General features: G+C 42.8%; 1 long non-coding RNA gene across 1 annotated transcript; it reads right to left on the reverse strand.

The window, feature by feature from the left end:
- Positions 1–420: 420 nt before the first annotated feature.
- On the reverse strand, positions 421–5561 carry LOC120566351. Its single transcript, XR_005640384.1, has 2 exons — positions 5461–5561; positions 421–1750 (listed from the first exon to the last, which is right to left on the reverse strand). It is a non-coding gene; the product is annotated as an uncharacterized LOC120566351 (long non-coding RNA).
- Between the last annotated feature and the right edge of the window lie 12821 nt (positions 5562–18382).

An 18382-nucleotide genomic window follows, 5' to 3' on the forward strand; every position in this document is an offset into this window, starting at 1 on the left:
AGCCCTATGTTCCCACATTTCTAAGATTGTTCAAAAAATGAAGCCCTATGTTCCCACAGGGTTAGGGTTAGGGTTAGGATAATGTGCACTTACATTAAAGAGATGGGTGCACCAGATTTAGCTAAAAGCTACATTCCATCTGTAGTCCATTGCTACTGGATAATAGTTTGGGTGTAATTGGCTTCCAAATTGGGAGAAAGGGGGATACAATCTGATACAAATTTATGAAAAAGGAAATGTGCGAACATAGGGCCTAATTTTCGAAAAAAAAAAATCTTAAATGTGGGAACATAGGCACCCTCCCAAAGAAAGAACTACAACACCACGGATCAATAAAACGAGCATTAGAGGTAGAGTTGCATGGATGTAGGAACATTAAGACCCATTGAAAATGATTTAAGACCTAGAACAACACGTGAGTGAATTTAAGACGCTGTATTTGAAGCACAGAAATGACTCAAATATATTTATCCGAACAGAAAAGGGAGCTTGCGGTGCAGTTGTTTAAAAGCTGTATTCCATGACGGTCTTGGATCAAGCAGACGCTGTGTTTGCACCGTATGTGTACAGGTGTTGACTTCCTCGGTTTGAAAGCTTTATTTTCCACTTTCAGTGCTGACTGAACTTAATGGCACAAAGCACAGCAGTCTACAGCAGCTAAATGTTTGAAATGGCTTTCTGATATGTGTAATGTGTGTGTGGTTTGGGATAAAGTGGATATGTGAAAGAGGTAAAAAGAAAAGGCTGGAGCTTTAATATGTTTGTGTACGGAGCGTGAGCTGCAGCTAATGCTTTGTGTCGCCTCTCCATTACCCCAGAAATATGAAGAAAACCGGAGTATTTGTCTTGGAAATGGACGGCGGTGTTTGGCCGAGCCCAATCGCAGCCTTTTGTATCGTAGAAAATGGTGCGAGCTCAGTCAAATGGAGCGATTATGAAAAACTGACCATCTTTTTTTTTTTTCTGGTGTTCCTGCTGGGGCCGAAGACATGCCAGGAAAAAAAGAAAGAAAAAAAAAAATACGGCCCGTGGATCCAGTAATTTGAGTTTATTTATGTGATTCGTGTCGGCGAGGAGAAAGCAGAGCTGTGCAGCGAGCGCTGATTGATCTTTCAGAGGCAATCACGGCGAGCAACGGGCTGAAAATAGGCCGGACGCTCTCATCTGTGAGCGGGATTACGTGACACCAGCGGACCTTCGCTTCTCGGAGAGCTCGACCTGTCTCTGAAGGTAAAACCACAGCATCACAGGTCAGGGGATGTGTCAACGATTCATGACGGCATAGAGATACAATCGTGGATTTATTCCAGACTTTTCTAACCAAATAGTTGGGAAATAACTTATCTCGCTGAGGAATGTGGACAGATTATTTCTCTATTTTATAACTCAGTGATAGGGCTGGGTATCGTTCAAAAATATTCAATACCGATACCAATGCCGTCACTTCGATACCGGTTCCTGTACAACCTGTTCTCAACTCGTAAAATACGGACGTTTGGTCAGTGGCAGTCAGCGTCAGATACGACGCAAAAATCCCCCTTCAGCGTGTGTGTAGAACGCACCGGGGAGCGCAGCAGCTACACGGCGCTTGAAGATGACGTAGCATTAAAACTTCCCCCCCCCCCCCCGCAAATGTCTGTCTGGATGAATCCGGCTGACAGGAGCAGGATGCCGCTGACACCGGGCACGCACGCCGCTGGGAGTATGATCAGCCAATCAGGAGAGGGGGATCCACACAGGGGTCCAGACTCTGTGGAGGGAATGAGAAGAGACACACACACTTAAAGTGCCCATATTATTAAAAAAAATCACTTTTTCTGGGATTTGGTGCGCTATTTTGTGTCTCTGGTGCTTCCACACACATACAAAAAACATCATTCTTCTTCACCTAAACCCAACTGTCCCGTTCTTCTTTACCTAAACCCAACTGTCCCGTTCTTCTCTTCCTAAACCCAACTGTCCCGTTCTTCTTCTCCTAAACCCAACTGTCCCGTTCTTCTTCTCCTAAACCCAACTGTCCCGTTCTTCTTTTCCTAAACCCAACTGTCCCGTTCTTCTTTACCTAAACCCAACTGTCCCGTTCTTCTCTTCCTAAACCCAACTGTCTCATTCTTCTTCTCCTAAACCCAACTGTCCCGTTCTTCTCTTCCTAAACCCAACTGTCTCGTTCTTCTTCTCCTAAACCCAACTGTCTCATTCTTCTTCTCCTAAACCCAACTGTCCCGTTCTTCTCTTCCTAAACCCAACTGTCTCGTTCTTCTTCTCCTAAACCCAACTGTCTCATTCTTCTTCTCCTAAACCCAACTGTCCCGTTCTTCTTTACTTAAACCCAACTGTCCCGTTCTTCTCTTCCTAAACCCAACTGTCTCGTTCTTCTTCTCCTAAACCCAACTGTCTCGTTCTTCTTCTCCTAAACCCAACTGTCTCATTCTTCTTCTCCTAAACCCAACTGTCCCGTTCTTCTCTTCCTAAACCCAACTGTCTGTTCTTCTTTTCCTAAACCCAACTGTCCCGTTCTTCTCTTCCTAAACCCAACTGTCTCGTTCTTCTTTACTTAAACCCAACTGTCCCGTTCTTCTTTACCTGTACTGTACTTTCCCGTACTTGTCCCGCGTGCCATGTAAACATACCTTTTATAAGCCCACCCACCATCTTTTTCTAAACCTAACAGCTTCAAAAGTGACGCCAATAGTCCCGACCCAGCGCGTTTAGATAAAGCGCATTTAGATCTGGCGCTAAAGGAGATTTTTAGCATCAATAACAAACGCCAAAGGCACCTGACCAAGCGTTCGTATTTTACATCATGAGAGAGAGTGTGTTGTACATATAGCTAAAGTGATGCACTGTAATTGGTCCATGTATTTTTTGCTGTATGCAGCACAGTGACTGCCTGACTATGTATAAGAGCGCTGTGGGCCACATAGGGAGGAGGTCAGGGTGGATGTTTGGGTCCTAAAACACACGGCTTTCAAGCCGGGGAGGGGAGTTCATTTCAGGGTTTCTGCAGATTTTACCAAGTCAAATTTAAGACCAAGAGAGAATATGTTGTCCTAAACAACCTTTTTTTATACCAAGCTTATATAATACATTTCATGAAAAATAAATAACATTACGGCACACTTTTATTTTTCAGCTCCTACTACGTGAGCCCCGTCTCTGTGTAACGTAGAGTTTTACCTGCATGTCTCTACGACGTGTAACGTTAGACAGCCAATCACAGACATTATTAGATCTTGGTACAAACACACTGCGAGTTTATTGGCTCACTGACTCTGATGAGATTTGCTCCTTAGGTACTGAAATTGGGTATTGAATGACGGCATTTTTCGATACTCAGGAGGCAATTCGGTCGGTGACTAAAACGAATCAAATTCGGTATCCAGCCCTACTCAGTGATTCAGAGTGTCATGCAGCCTATCTGCTAAACCTTAAAGCTAAATTATACAATCAAGTCAAAGATCATTGGTCAACCTGTTGCACACTCCTTTCAAACAATCCACATGAAGAGCATGCTCAGACTCGCTAACAGCATCTCGTCTTACTCCATGCACGTTGAAAAATTATCAATACCAACTATTGCCATCTAAAAGGCGATTTAGAGTCCCTTCGTTTAGATACAGGCTTAAGAACTCTCTTACACATCAGTCTATCCTGTTGCTAAACCAAAATCAATATGCTGCCAATTAACATCTGGATCCAAGGACATCATGAAACATGTTTCTTTGCCATGGCTGTTAATATGTCTTCATCTTTGTACTATGTGTAACTGTTGTCTAGCTCTAGGGTGTATTTTTCTATTTATTTCTTCCTTTGAGCCAAGCTGCTCGGGAACGCAAAATGGATTTCGGTGTCAACTGAAAATAAAGTTGTATCGTATTGCATTTTTTATTTTTACCTGCGCTGGCAAAAGATGAATCAAAGAATCTTTTGCACAGATTATTTCTCGACTTCAGTACGCACCAGGTCTGCACTGGTAGTTAATGCTTCCTACCCACAATAGGGACTTTGTTTGTGAAGGTTTCATTTTCATTCACAGACTTTTGCCAGCCGCTGACATTCAAGTGGAGTAGAGAAGCAGAGAAGATTTTCTGTCTTCAGGAATAATGCATTTAAACTTTGGTTTGGCCCCTTTTAACATGTAATCATTCTGAGCAGAACATAGACCTATGTGACCATGAAAAACATATCCCCCCCCCCAAAAAAAAAATGCATTTAGAGAGAGTTTTTCTACCTTTAAGAGACAGCCACAGCCTTGCACTCTTGAGGTCTTTTGTCGGCGTTCGGCAGTTAGCTTGGTAAGCAGTGATTGAGATGGAAGCATAACAAAGTAAAGTTTACTTGAAGCAGGGCTGGGCAATATATCGATATTATATCAATATCGTGATATGAGACTAGATACCGTCTTAGATTTTGGATATCGTAATATCGTGATATGACATAAGTGTTGTCTTTTCCTGGTTTTAAAGGCTGCATTACAATAAAGTGATGTACTTTTCTGAACTTACCAAACTGCTGTAACTGTTCTATTATTTGCCTTTTCCCCACGTAGACATTATGTCCACATTACTGATGATTACTTATCTAAAATCTAAGTGTGAAGATATTTTGTTAGAGCACCAATTGTCAACCATAGAATATCGCCGCAATATCGATATTGAGGTATTTGGTCAAGAATATCGTGATATCTGATTTTCTCCCTATTGCCCAGCCCTATTAGGGGCTTAGCCAGATAGTAACCTAGATAGTACGCAACTGTCCTGCTAATATTACAGACGTGAACCATGGCCGCTTGCATGGACTTGTGATGCTGAGAGTGAAGAGGGGAAACACTGGAATGGCTATTTGGCGTTACTTTAAAACAACCGGACGATTACTGATGTATGAAACTGACGGTTAGATTAATTTACTTATTAACCAAAAAGGTGCTGAAACAACGCTGCAGATCGTTACAGCCCACTTTAACCCCTGGCAACACACAAGACACCCTTGAGAGTCTGCATGAAACACACGGGGCTTTCAACTGTAAACCCATCCACGCAATACTAGATGCTCAGAGCAACTGCTCCAGAAGTAGGAGCATCCAAAGTCTGCGTAGGGAGAAGATCGGGGTGGTGGATGCGTATAAGAAACACAGGACATTCAACCAGGAAAACTGCCGGTTTGAGTCCCCCTTTAGTTACGTTAGAAACATACTTATTTTGGGGTAAGCCCTATGTTCCCACAGCCCTATGTTCCCACATTTCAAGATTTTTCTTAAAATTAGGCCCTATGTTAGGGTTACATTCCATCTGTAGTCCATTGCTGCTGGATAATAGATTGGGTGGAATTGGCTACCAAATTAGGAGAAAATCTGATAAAAATTCATGAAAAAGGAAACGTGTGTCACGCTGATGCGAAGGTAGGCAAGGTTGGGACCCAAAGGCAGCTAAAAGAGCTTTATTCTTGACCAGCAGCACTTACTTGGAACAATAATCCATAAATCAAGGAAATCCATGACAGAGAATCACAACAGGGACCTCAGAAACGGAACAGAACAGAACAGACCGCGCAGCAGACGAGACAATCCGACAAGAGACAAGGGGAACACAAAGACTAAATACAGAGGGTAACGAGGTAACGAGAGACAGGTGACACAAGGGCTGGGAAACAGGTGAACAACATCAGGCAATCACAAGACAGGAAGTAAAACCAGACAAGACTAGGGAGAAAAGACAGACTTCAAAATAAGACAGGAAACAAAACATATATGAAACACTCACAAATGTGGGGCCTAATTTTGGAAATAAATCTGAGAAATGTGGGAACTGTGGGAACATAGGGCCTGATTTTGAAAAAAATCTTAGAAATGTGGGAACATGGGGCCTAATTTTGGAAAAGAATCTTAGAAATGTGGGAACTGTGGGAACACAGGGCCTAATTTTGAAAAAAATCTTAGAAATGTGGGAACATAGGCACGCTCCCTTATTTTAACTCTAACCCACGATCTTTTCAAACCCTAACATAAGTTGGCTTTGATGCGCAGGGCTACCCAGTGCATTGACAAGTGACGCCAATGGGACTTGATAAAAGTGTCAGTATGTGATGAGGTGGCATGAAAACGGGTTGGTAACCCTTATACCAAATTATTTTTTTTGTAGTTTTCCTCTTCCTCTCTTTTGTAACTCTCGAGCGTTCACATCATGGTCCCTGTGTATGAAGCTACTAACAGGCTGATAAAACACAAATACTCACCTGTAATGATCGCAGTCACACGTTCACGTGGCGGTTGCCGCTTGACGACCCAGCAGCGAATTAAAATCCAGCTGCAGCCGTGATCTGAAAGCGCTGGCTCAACGAGACATTTCACTTTTCATCCTTGAAAAAAATTAAAAATACAGAATGGTGTGTCCGAGGCGACCCCTAGCTCATCCGGTAAGAGCGTGCGCCCCATGTAGGCTGAGTCCTTTGCAGCAGCCCCGGGTTTGAGTCCGACCTGCGGCCCCTTTGCTGCGTGTCGTCCCCCATCTCTCTCTCCCACCTTTCCACTGTCACTATCTAATAATCGGTCCCTCCAGAAAAACGCGATTATGTGATTGCATAGTTCAATTCTTTTCTTTGTTTTTCATCAAACCGCCATTTTTGCAAGTTCCCGCAATTTCATCGCATAAAATTGCATAAATATCCCTCATATTCCATCGCATTTTTTAAGAAAACGTGCCGCATAATCAAGGATTTTTGCCTGCAACAATCACATAAAAACTCTGCATTTTTCTGGAAGGACTGAATAAAGGGAAAAAAATGCCTCAAAAAAGAATCTTTAAAAAAAACAAATGAATGTTGTGTCCGTTCCAGCAGGCCTCACACACAAAATAATTGGTCCCAAGCCTCAAATGTTGGCGGCAATGCCGACTGCTGCCAGGAGACTCTTCAACTTCAACCTCAGCAAGCATTTCCTTTTTATCCTCTTTTTTTTTTTGTCCTTTTTTTTCCACATTATCATCACTAGATCCAACATGTCAGCCCCGAGTAGCATAGTACGAAAGCCTCAGAAGTCATCGCCAGGCCCCAGGCGAGCTGCCGCAGCCTCTTTCTCTTTTCTTTTCTTCCTTTCCTTACATTTTATCTCGTGCTCTTTAATTGACTCTGTGTGATGAAGGAAGCGGCGAGGGATGGAGCTGAGAGGAAAGTGATGTTCCTCGATGTGGAAGACAGTTGTGGGAGGGCTGTGATGAAAAAATAATGATGCTAGTTACATTCTATTACAAAAAAATATGGGAGACGGCAATGAAGTCCCCCTGAAACAGTTTCTCCTTAATATCACCATCATCGACTGCTGCTGCCGCTAGGAATTCTGGGACATTACACAGCGAGGGGGCTGCAGTGGATGTGCTCACACACACACACGTTTCACTGTGTTTGTTAATTTATGTTGCTTTAATGTATTTTTTATATCATTTTTCACCTCATTATGGATTTTTTTCCCCGGTTCTCGGGCTGTAGAGCTCGTTAACACTGTGTTAATTTGTTTAACGGTTGCAAATATGATTATTGCTGTTACTATGTATGGACAACATACACACGCACATTTATTTTGAAGCGCTTATTTGAAAATTAGATTAATGAAGTCTTTCAGAATTCTGAATACACAAAACTCTCACAAAATTTAAAACAGACTGATTGGAATTCCTGCTCCTCAGAGGATGAACCCTTTATATGTCAATAACACTCTCAGGACAAACTTTACATGTTTAGCAACACTTGTGATGAGGCATTCAAAATTGACAAAAGAAAATATTCACTCAAGGGTCACTTACTAGCCTTTTAGCCTTCTTTAAAAATGGGTATGACGTGTCAAACCAAAGATCCTTTTTAGCTTAAAGGTGCAGTAGGTAAGTCTTATAAAACTACCTTTCTGTCATATCTGCTGAAACTGACCCTATGTTCCAGTAGAACTACATGAAGCTGGTCATTTAAAAACAATATCAGGCTCCTCTGGCACCACCTACAGCCTGTAGTGGGATTTGCAAAAATCCACAGCTCCCTGTTCAGATGCACCAATCAGGGCCAGGGGGGGTGTCTAACTGCATGTCAATCACTGCTCATGGACACGCATTCATTCTCCCTTGTGGGGGGAGGGGCTTAGGAGAACGTTTTGTGCTTTAGCAGAAAGGGGGAAGGGACTGAGAAGTTGTTGATGGTTAAATTTTTTGGCTATGTCCTGGATCTTCACAATCCTACCTACGGCACCTTTAAGATTTCAAGCAGCGCCACCGGTTGTATTTTTTATTTCACCTTTATTTTCTCAGCCAAGTTAAGTAAATAAGAACCTGTTCTTATTTACATTTATTGGCGCCCTGACAAGTGGCAAAGCCACTTAGGGAAAGGGAAGGAGGGCTAGAAAATGTTGTTCCTGCAAAGAAATTAAAAAATAGCTGTACATTTCAACAGTGTTGGGCTCAACAACTTACATCTTTACCTACAGTCATATCGACGACCTCCGCGCTTTGTGTAAGGTGTTTCGCATTGATTTTAACGTAGCGCACGGCGGGAAAAGAAGACATTACCCAGCACATTAAAACACAGCGGGTCTTACAGTACACTTAACAGGATTTCCCTTGAAAACACAGTGAAAGTCACATCTGAGAGAAAGGAAACTAAAAGTCCATCAGTCTTCATATCAAAGCAGCAGGAACGCAGCACCAAACGTAATTGAAAATCTGCACTAAATAAAGCAACGCGAGCTCCTCGCTGAGTCTGACACAGTTTCATCAGGTTCAGATTAGATGAAACTTTATTGATCCCCGCAGGGAGACGCTGTCACTGCAGCAGGAAAATAGTAAAGGCTGAAACTGAATATATTTATAAATATGATAAATATGAATATGAATTGTTCTGGACAAAGGAAAAAGAAATGAATAACAGAAAAGGACAAAAACAGAAACTATACACAGAGACAAAGAGTAGCAGCAATAAGAAAGTCTCAGTGCTCAAGCAGCAGGACACGGTAACTATTTGTACAACACATTTCATACGTTGGTTAATTCAAACTGCTTCACTAAATATGTTGAGACTACAATATGAAAAATGTAACTACAAAAAGAAAAATACTTTTTTTTTCAAAGCATTATAGGGTACGTAGGTGAAAGAACTGAAATGACAGCGGAAACAATGTAACATTTTGCAAGATCCTGCAAAAAAAAAAAATTCTTTATAGGGTTGAGCAATATAATGATTTTGCTATAAGCCTACTGCCTTATTCTAACCTCCGGTGGATTTGTGAGGACTATGGTTAACTGCTCCTCAGATCTCTGCAGGGTAAATCCAGACAGCTAGCTAGACTATCTGTCAAATCTGAGTTTTCTCTCGCACGACTAAAACTACTTTTTAACGTACACACGTAGCGGCTCCATGCGGAGCTTAGCGCCGCTTAGACGATTGTGATTGGTTTAAAGAAATCCCAATAAACCAGAGAACTTTTGGTATTCCTTCCTCCTCTGGCATAGCGAGACTAACACCGGTGTAAACAGTAAAATGTCTCGGGTATCTACTTGTGTTCAGATGACTGAAACCTATTTTAAAAGCAAGTGTAAACGGGGTCTGAGAAAATCTGATTTTCAGTTCCACTGCTGTGGATGGAAAGCAGGTAGGCATGTAACACTCACACCTCCTCACTCCTTCAGTACATCTTTGAAATGTGGAATATGGCAGCTGTTCAGATACCAGACTGAAAACTTTGCCCGTGGCTCTCTCTCTCTCTCTCTCTCTCTCTCTCTGTCTCTCTCTCTCTCCCCCCATCTCCGAATCTACTCTCTCTTTGTGTTTTTGTTCCCACTCTCCTTTACTCAATTTTCTCTGCCTCCATCCCTCCCTCTTCACTATCGCTGAAGGCCCACCCTGTACTTTTGCTGAATAGGCAGATCATGAATCGAGCGGCGTTGTAGAGGCGGCCTTTTTCCACGGCGCGCTTTATCAAAGTCAACTAGGGGTATTAAACACAGCGCTGAGGCCACGAGGAGGAGGGAAGACACAGAAAAAAGCATTAAGGGATCTCTCCTCCGCCTCCTCCACACTAAAATGAGGACACGGCTTCGCTGGTCTCCGGGGGTGGGGGGGGTTACCGGGATAACCAAGTGCTTCCTGTCCTGCGAGGAGAACAGGAAGAAGACCAAAGCCATGGCCCAAATCAGGGTCTCCGAAATGAGACGGTCTGGTCTGCAGAGCATTTCCTGTTTGCCCAATAACCGTGACAGCTGCGGCTGATCAAAGCGTTAACTATAGCACCGAAATGGAGCCAGAAGTTGTTCTTTTCATTTTACTATTTGGTCAAGTGTCTCAAAGAGAGAGGGAAATAAATAATAAATCCTCATGTACTTGTGAACATCTCGTCTCCGACAACAGGAGAGCTCCTGTCAGCTCACAGCGGGCTCTTTGAGCATGACTGGAGGGCCAGATTAGAGCTGTAATGGACCTTTTTCACAGCAGACATTTTAACTTGTCATGTTAGGAAAAGCACAGCTGAGATTGATAACCTTAACGATGGCTTAATTCCATCAAGTCCCAGTAAGCTATTTCAGTGAGTCAGCATGCACAATACCAGGACCTCTCCTAAGTGGAATGCAGCCATCATTAATGGTTTAATACCAGGACCTCTCCTAAGTGGAATGCAGCCATCAGTAATGGTTTAATACCAGGACCTCTCCTAAGTGGAATGCAGCCATCAGTAATGGTTTAATACCAGGACCTCTCCTAAGTGGAATGCAGCCATCAGTAATGGTTTAATACCAGGACCTCTCCTAAGTGGAATGCAGCCATCAGTAATGGTTTAATACCAGGGCCTCTCCTAAGTGGAATGCAGCCATCAGTAATGGTTTTGAATACACCTGTGCTTTTCCTACTATGACATGTCAACATGTCTGCCGTGAAAAAGGTCTATTGGGCCTTAAAAGTTCGGCCCGACAAGGCCCGAGCCCGACAGCATTCGGCCCGAGCCGTACATTTTGATTGACATCTTTTTAAAAGCCCAAACCCGTCTACAGCCCAAAATTATTCAAATGTGTGCACGCACGCACACACACACAGCTCTTTTGCCAAGAATGAGTCATTTATACATTTTTGTAACATCATTTATTCATGACTAACGTCGGCTATGGGCCACTTGGAAGTTGGATCAAAGAAATAAAATAAGTCCTCCAGAGGCCAGCCTCTGTTTCACCTCCTCAGCATCCATTTTCACGCTAATCGAAATGCATCACCTGACCGGTCATTTACCTGGAGCGTAAGCCCGAGCCCGGCCAGAGCCTGTGTAAAATGATAGAAATTAAGTCAGGTCCCGTCGGGTTCGGGCAAAGATCTTCAGCCCTAGGCCAGATATCTAGATACTTCTGCAGAGCTAACTAATGTTAGCCCCGCAGATATCTAGCTACCCCCGCAAAGCTAGCTGGCGTCAGGCCAGTTTATGTAGCTCCAATACTCGGAGCAAATTTCGAGCAAATTTGTAATTCGCCATACATTTTCATAACACTGCCTATATTTGACATCTACACAGTAAATTTCTCGCCTAAAACATTCTCAGAAGTGAATTTAATGATGAAATAGCAGACAAAAAATGGCTGTTTGTGTTTGCCTGTGCTTCTGATTGAATGCTGGGAATCCTGGGTCTGCGAAGGATACAACAGTTGGATCCTCCGAATTCTGTAAAGCAGTGGTTCCCAACCTTTTTTCGTTGGCGCCCCCCCTACTTATGTCTAAGAAAAGCTGACCCCCCCCCCCCCGAAACCAAAGTTGAGGTAACTCTCGAGATAGAGCCTTACTTTCTTTTTTGATACAGAGCAGTTATCAGCACTTCTACGTTTCTCCGCCATGTTTCATTCATAAAATAGTGATGCCGTGGCGGCAGGAAAGACGAGGATGATATCAGCTAACAGCTAGCAGCTAACAGCTAACAGCTAGCAGCTAGCAGCTAACAGCTAGCAGCTAACAGTTAGCAGCTAGCAGCTGACCTGATGACAGCAAGGGTCCCAGGTTAAGAGGTCCCGGAGGTTTGGCCTACTATGTAGCCTGCCTCCAATTTTAAGCGAGAATAAAAATATATAGTTTTCATACAGACTTTTGTATACATTATATATTCTAGTGTATTATCATAATTTATTTAACATGTGCAAATATATTTTTTTTTTACCTCAACCTCAAACCAGATAAAGACTTGCACCCCCTGTGATCTTTGCCGCCCCTCTAAGGGGTGCCCAGACCCCAGGTTGGGAACCACTGCTTTAAAGAAGGCCGCATTTGTGGGCCGCATTTGAAGGAGCCTTCGAAATTACATTAAAGGGGACAGCCTTCGTCGCGCCGGTGTGAGGCAAGCGGTCTACGAATGCAGCCTCCGAAGACTGCAGCCCCTGAATTGGGTCATAGCTCAAGTCTTCTTCATCTTTCTCATGTTGCATGACAACACATTCTCATGAACTGGTTCGTAAGCTATTGTACAAATACTTATGCACAACAGTTCATCTGATATCCTACGAAATGACAGCGACCACCGGCCGGTCACATGACTGTTAAGTTTAGCCGAGAAAAGGTGACTGTGAGCCAGGAACAGAGTACGGTTGTTTCAGCGGCCGTTACAGTTGAGTTTAGCCAACAAAAGGTGATAGTTAAGTTTAGACACCAAAACGACTAGTTAAAGGTGCTGTAGGTAGGATTGGGAAGATCCAGGACTTAGCCAAAATATTTGACCATCGACAACTTCTCAGTCCCTCCCCCCCTTTCTGCTAAAGCCCAAAACGGTCTCCAAAGCCCCTCCCCCAACAAGGGAGAATGAATGAGTGTGCATGAGCAGTGATTGACGTTGATTTTGGGCCCGATCTAAGCTTTAGTTAAAACACCGGCCCCCTTAAGTAGTACTCCCGGCGTTTCCTGGGTGAAAGTCTTGTGTTTTCCTCTTAACTTCTCCTGGGACACAAACTCCGCTCCCCCGCTTGAAAGCCCTGTGTTTTAAGATATATACAGCTGTGGTCATGTGGTGAATATAGTAATAAATATGTGGCATTACTTCTTGTAGATATATGTACTAATGGTTCATGAGAACAGCCTGTGCATGACTATATCCATGTTCAAATGTACCACACTGCTGCCAGCAATTGCACTAATGCTGAACATTTGATTTTATAATTAATTTAGAATTTATCGCCGTTAAATTGGTGGTATAACAGGAACCTTCCTCCAGATCCTGTTTCAATCCTGAGTCATTATTTTCTATAGTGAGCATCATCCTTGTAGTTAATCAATAATATTCTGAGCTGTTTAAATCACTGTCAGTCAAGGAAATGCTTGTCCTCTTCCTTTGTTTCTCTTGACAGTTTGTGGTGAAGCCTTTAAGTCTGGTTTCAGTTTCTGGCCTTGGACTCCACAGATTGTTTGTGGTATTGCTTGCAGTGGCAACGGTGGGGCTGATCTGTTCTATTCAGCGAGTAAAAATGAACAATAGTCAAAAGGGTGTCATTCTGAAAAGAACTTGAGCATTTCTGTTTCCTTCTTATGCACGGCTATGCCGACCTTGCACCAAACGACTTTTCAAGCGATTCCATTGTTGCAGACCAATATCTGAATGAAATCCTGAGAGTCTTGCTAGAGTCTGGGCGCTCCCGTAGTCTCCATCGTTTGGTGTAGGGTCATAAAACTCAGTCCAAGTCAGTCTTTTTCCCATCTGGACGTTCCGACATGTTTGATATAGAGCTCAACAGTGACCGCCCACTTTTTTAACGGCTCTGACTCTGACTGAAGTGTTTTTCCCCATTCACTTGTTTCATTGACATTTCAAAAATTGCTGATATTGCTGTTACGCTTAGGATTGTGGGTAATGTAGTTTTTCTTAAAACAAGGTTGATTTCATACAGACTTCTAGCTTCTACAGGAGCAGAAACTTTCGTTTCACAAACACGTAGCTCGGGGTCAGTCTACCTCGGATGGTTTAGATATTATGGCTGATGATCTAAATCCTTATGGAGAAAATCAATGGGAGTTTTACTTCCGGAGTCGGCGGTGACCGGGACTGTTAGATCCTAAGTTTTAAGTCTTGGTAGTGAAGTTAAATCACATGAACATTGTCAACAACCAATGGGTGAGCTCCCTCCATAACCAAACAGGAGGCAGCAAACGGCTAGAGCCAGTGGTGTTTATGGATGGTATGGCGGCGCGCTAAGCTAAACGATTAAAAAAGGGAAAGTTGGCGATTTTCAACCCTTCTGAAGAGAGTCATCCAACGGGAGTTTTACCGGCGGATAAACGCAGACCTCGGAGTACTGGAGACATTCATCTGCATGTACGGCAGAACTGAATATCTGCAGACTTTCCCTCAAGATACCAGCTAACGCTAGCAGCAGCTAGCTAGCTTGGTTACATTTTTTCAAAACAAATCTAGTTGTAGTCTTGCAATGTGTGACCCTGCAAGATTCCCAGTCTTTACATGTTGTGACAGTCTTTATTAGATGTGAGATGGTGTCAGACTTCAGTCTTTTCAAAGTCTTCTACTGTCTGGTAGGCATTATACTGTATACTTAACAGTATTTTAACAGTATTTTTTTATATTTCTTACTGTCCTTTCTGTTTTTATTCTTTATATGTTAAGTGAGTGTTGTACTTTGAGAGAAAAGGTTTAAACAGAGTCAAATTCCTTGTTTGTTTACGCAAACCTGGCCAATAAAAGTGATTTTGATTAGGTGCGTTGGTTCAAAACGTCAGGATCAATTGTAATTACAGCATGCGGATTGTTTAATAAAAATGAAAGACTCACAAAAAGAGAATACTAATATAATAGACCATCCTCAGTTCTAATGACACAGAAACAACACCAGTAAATATATAATTAGAGGGAATCATAGGCCAACAAACAATTATTCCACCGGAGGAAAGGGGTCAGAAAAACTGGTGTGACCTTGGTAACCTGATCTGTCAATTTAAATTCTGTCCCCAGATCTTTTTTTTTTTTTTTTTTCGGGGATTTATTTTGCACAGGTTCACAGTTCACACACGTTTGGAATATGAGTGCAGCGACAAAGAGCTGCGTTTTTGATATGAAAACTGTGTTACAGCTGCAGGCAGTAAGCTGTGTGGTGCACGGTAAAGGTGTGTGTTTAAGAGCTGCACGATATGAGGAAAATATGCGTTGAATGTCACGATAAGAATATTACTTGCGATAAACGGATTTAAAGTGTGCTCAGTTCTGCTGCTTTTACTATTCTGCTAAAATATAACAAAATGCTTGTTGAATTAAAAACACTGAAAGGAAATTACTTCATTGAACAAATTGACCATTTAATAGAAGTATTAGTGGCTGGTGGCAGCCATGTTAAAGGAGAAATCCTATTGTTGTCTGTGACCCAGACTCTCTCCTTCTCAAATCTCGCAAGAGACATTTTCCTTTTGAAGGCCAGCTGATCATTTACTTCAGTGTGGTGACTAGCCTGACACTTTTAAGTAAACGCAATGTCGACGCTGTAATACTGGTAAGCTGTGTGCTTTATTACTGCTATATATGTTATCAAAAATAAGTATTCATTCTGTACGAGCTCCTTTAAACAGTTAACAAGCGTAACATGAATGCATGAGGTAGCTAACGTTAGCGGAGGGTTTAGCTCAAATGCTAGTAACGATGGTAACAGGGAGAACATTCTGCTACTAACGTTAGCATCAATAAACCACCGACAGAAATCTTTAATTATTTACAGGAGTTTGTCTGTATTGATCCACTTTAAAGAAATAGTAGGCTAAATATGTTTTCATGCCAATCAAATGTGATCATTTTTATCACAAACCGCTAATTAGCTTATAAAGCTAGCCGTTGGGGCAGAGTGTGAAGTAAAAAGAAATCACTATTTCTACACCACTAACAAGGCTCAAAATAGCCCCACACTTCCACGGTAGCATAATGAGGGTCCCTACATGTAAACCGAAGCATTGAGAACTTTGTACGTGTACAGACAGTTTATTAAAAAGATAGATTATAAGACAGTAACGTTCATGTATACAGGCGGGCGCCGTGCAACCAGTAACGGCGTTCGTCGTTCGACTGGTCGGGACTGTTTTCCCAAGATAGCGCCCGCCTGTATACGTGAACGGTGTCTTTATAATCTATCTTTTTAATAAACTGTCTGTACACTTACAAAGTTCTCAATTCTTCTGTTTACACGTAGGAACCCTCATTATGCTACCGTGGAAGTGTGGGGCTATTTTGAGCCTTTTTAGTGGTATAGAAACAGAGATTTCTTTTGACATTACCCTCTGCTCCGACGACTAGCGTTATAAGCTAATTAGCGGTTTGCGATAAAACTGGTCACATTTGATTAGCATGAAAACATATCCCAGAGAACGGTCGGACTCGGTACACATGTGTTATTAACCCCTAGGATCATTTTTGTGCCGGATTTGTCCTTTAACCTTCGGTCTTTGCTGTATTTGAATCAGAAGCTGCGTCCTGTTTGGTTGTGGATAGGTCTGTTTGGTTCTGGTTGCTTTGATTGGAGCATCCTCAGGCGGAGGAGTCGTCCATTCTCCATTCCCGCTCTGTTGTTTCCACGACAACCCCTCCATTTCCCGCCGAGCCCTGTGATCTTTTCACCCGCTTAGCGTGGATCCCACATCATAAATCTCCCCCTCTCTCTCTCTCTGTAACAATATTATGAATAATAAAATAATAAACTCCATTTCTGGCACACTTCAAACGCACCGGTTGACAAAGTGCTTCAACAATCAAATACATTCAAACATCAAAGTGGAAATGAATTAAAAAGTAAAGGAAGAAGCCAGCGGGACATTAAAGGATAGACACAGAGGGTAAAAATAATATATTTGTAAAAATAATAGGATAAAAGGCATCGCATAAAAGCCGGTCTATAAAAATAGGTTTTAAGAAGAGATATAACAGGGGATACTTTCACCTCGCTTCTTTTCTCTCGCTCTCTCATCTGCCTCCCGCTGCAGTGGAGATGAAGTGTTGCTCTTGTTTTAATTATGCAGAGGAGGCTGCAGAGCAGGACAGGACATGTTTCAGTGTCGTCGCCAATTAAGCGGCGTCACCCAGTCGTGGAGCGGGAAGCGAGGAAGAGGAGGAGGAATGAAAGAGAGAGTTAGAGGAAATGACAGAGAGAAGAGATAGAGAGAGAGAGCCTGAGAAAATGAAATGAATTCAATGCATGACAGACTTCTTCTTATTTTCCATGCAAATGGAGACGCTTCTCACTTAGAGACATGCCGTCCAAACCCTCACTTCAGTGTCCTGACAGTGGCAGGAGTAAGGGCTCCTGCACGCTGGCTGCGTGGCGTGAGCGTGTCAGCTGCGTGGTGTGGTGTGTTTTCTTTTTCAGCTCCCATGTTAACAGGTTAGAGATTGCACACTGCCTGCGTGACACGCACGTCTCAGGCACCGAAAACGCGTGCATGCTAGAAATAGGACCGATGACTATTTTTCAAGTGACACGCAAGCGTGTTGGAAGCGTTTCCAGGCAAAATAGAATACACAAAAAGATGTTTATATGTCATTTTGACACAAATACATTCAATAAATGACATGTTGATATTTGAAAGTCTCTAGGTTTTGACATAAATGCAGATATGAATGTAATTTTTAAAAAAAAGATTTTCAAATATTGCACGTGTTAATACAGAACGAGATATTCTGGAGCCTATCATGCCGTCAATACTGCCGACGTTGTCTTTGCTGTAATCAAATCAGTATTAATGGGAAACATACATGTGTACAGACAAGGCTAGCAGCAGCAGCGCCGTGTCAGACACGTTTCTGGTGTGCGAAGACAGAAAACGCCACGCAGCTGCCACGCAACAGACACGCAACAGAAACGCCACGCTCACACCACGCAGGCAGTGTGCAGGAGCCCTAAAAGCAGTACAAGCTAAAGCAATCATAGTCGAATAGTAGTTGCAGCAGTTGTAGAAGAACAGTAGTACTCGGGATGGATAGTGATAATGGCAGTAGTAACAGAAGCAGTAGGAGAAGTAGCCGCAGTTGCAGTCGTATAGATACAGAGCGCATCGCGTTATACTCTGAAAGCCACGCCCACCGGAGGGGGAAAACAACTCTCTCCTCTCCGTTGACTTGTACTGCGGGAAGGTTTACTCCTGAGGCCCGTTCCAGAAAGCAGGTTTAGTGAAAACTCTGAGTTGGTTAACCCTGAGATGAGGGAAACTCTGGGTTTTCCGTTCCAGAAAGAGAGGTAACTTAACCTCAGAGTCAGTTACTATGGTAACTGAGCCTGTGAACCTAACCTGGTCGGGAGCAGGTTTTCTTCAAGAAACCTCGAGTTTCTCTCATTCTCCTCCCGCTGAGAGGGAGGGGAAACTCATTTCCTCATTCATTCAGTCTGTCTCAGGCGCATTTTAATGCAGTTTTTTA

The sequence above is a fragment of the Perca fluviatilis genome, chromosome 10 (assembly GCF_010015445.1).
Source record: "Perca fluviatilis chromosome 10, GENO_Pfluv_1.0, whole genome shotgun sequence".
Lineage (NCBI taxonomy): Eukaryota > Metazoa > Chordata > Actinopteri > Perciformes > Percidae > Perca > Perca fluviatilis.